Consider the following 2,246-nt stretch of genomic DNA (forward strand, 5'->3'; position numbering starts at 1 on the left):
GCCAGGCAGAGGCGCTCCTCACTTCCCAGACGGTGTGGCGGCCAGGCAGAGGCGCTCCTCACTTCCCAGAGGGGGCGGCCGGGCAGAGGTGCTCCTCACTTCCTCCCAGACGGGGTGGCAGCCGGGCAGAGGCACTCCTCACCTCCCAGACGGGGCGGCCGGGCAGAGGTGCTCCTCATCTCCCAGACGGGGCAGCCGGGCAGAGGTGCTCCTCACTTCCTCCCAGACGGGGTGACGGCCGGGCAGAGGCACTCCTCACCTCCCAGACGGGGCGGCCGGGCAGAGGCGCTCCTCACCTCCCAGACGGAGTGGTCAGGCAGAGGCGCTCCTCACTTCCCATATGGGGTGGCGGCCGGGCAGAGGCGCTCCTCACTTCCCAGATGGGGCAGCCGGGCAGAGGTGCTCCTCACTTCCTCCCAGACGGGGTGGCAGCCGGGCAGAGGCGCTCCTCACCTCCCAGACGGGGTGGCCGGGCAGAGGCGCTCCTCCCTTCCCAGACGGAGTGGCCAGGCAGAGGCGCTCCTCACCTCCCAGAGTGGGCGGCCGGGCAGAGGTGCTCCTCACTTCCTCCCAGACGGGGTGGCGGCCAGGCAGAGGCGCTCCTCACCTCCCAGACGGGGCGGCCGGGCAGAGGCACTCCTCACCTCCCAGAGTGGGCGGCCGGGCAGAGGCGCTCCTCACTTCCCAGAGTGGGCGGCCGGGCAGAGGCGCTCCTCACTTCCCAGAGTGGGCGGCCGGGCAGAGGCGCTCCTCACTTCCCATAGGGGGTGGCAGCCGGGCAGACGCGCTCCTCACTTCCCAGATGGGGCAGCTGGGCAGAGGTGCTCCTCACTTCCTCCCAGACGGGGTGGCGGCCAGGCAGAGGCGCTCCTCACCTCCCAGACGGGGCGGCCGGGCAGAGGCACTCCTCACCTCCCAGACGGGGCGGCTGGGCAGAGGCGCTCCTCACCTCCCAGAAGGGGCGGCTGGGCAGAGGCGCTCCTCACTTCCCATATGGGGTGGCAGCCGGGCAGAGGCGCTCCTCACTTCCCAGACGGGGTGGCGGCCAGGCAGAGGCGCTCCTCACTTCCCAGATAGGGCAACAGGGCAGAGGCGCTCCTCACTTCCTCCCAGATGGGGCGGCCGGGCAGAGGTGCTCCTCATCTCCCAGACGGGGCAGCCGGGCAGAGGCGCTCCTCACTTCCTCCCAGACGGGGTGGCAGCCGGGCAGAGGCGCTCCTCACATCCCAGATGATGGGCGGCCGGGCAGAGGCGCTCCTCACTTCCCAGATAGGGCGGCCGGGCAGAGGGGCTCCTCACATCCCAGACGATGGGCAGCCAGGCAGAGACGCTCCTCACTTCCTAGACGGGGTGGCGGTGGGGCAGAGGCTGTAATCTTAGCACTTTAAGAGGCCAAGGCAGGAGGCTGGTAGGTGGAGGTTGCAGAGAGCCGAGATCACACCACTGCACTCCAGCCTGAGCACCATTGAGCATTGAGTTAGCGAGACTCCGTCTGCAATCCCAGCACCTCGGGAGGCCGAGGCAGGCAGATCACTCGAGGCCAGGAGCTGGAGACCAGCCCGGTCAACACGGCGAAACCCTGTCTCCACCAAAAATACAAAAACCATTCAGGCGTGGCGGCGCGCGACTGCAATCCCAGGCACTCGGCAGGCCGAGGCAGGAGAGTCACAGGAGCCCGAGGCAGGGAGGTTGCAGCGAGCCGAGATCCCGGCAGTACAGTCCAGCTTCGGCAACAGAGGGAGACCGAAAAAAGGGGAGAGGGAGAGGGAGGAGAGGGAGAGGGAGAGGGAGAGGGAGAGGGAGAGGGAGAGGGAGAGGGAGAGCTAAAATAATTTTTAATGAGATACTAACCTTTAAAAATAAGGACATCACAGAAAAATCCAACTTTCTAGCTCTTTTGACGAAATGGAAAGCTCTGGAAATGTTGGGATCCCATTCTATGTGACAAAGTATAGACTGGAGTTGAGGAGACGCTGTTCTTTGTCATCTGTTCACTGAAGCCCCCTCCAGGCTCAAATCATTCATTTAGTTTCCTTCCTAGGCCCTATGGGTGTTAGAGTTTGCAGTCTCTGGTAGGAGAATTCTGGGATCTGATTGGAAAGTCCAGTTGGAAAGTATGGTATGGGGGATATCCATAAGGCTATGGATATCCAAATAGGAAGTTTGTACTTGATTCCTTGGGCAAGAGGAAGAATTAAACAGTTTCTGCCTAGTTACTTCTGTTGTGTAACAAACCACCACAAAAC

The sequence above is a fragment of the Pongo pygmaeus genome, chromosome 18 (assembly GCF_028885625.2).
Source record: "Pongo pygmaeus isolate AG05252 chromosome 18, NHGRI_mPonPyg2-v2.0_pri, whole genome shotgun sequence".
NCBI classification, from domain to species: Eukaryota; Metazoa; Chordata; class Mammalia; order Primates; family Hominidae; genus Pongo; species Pongo pygmaeus.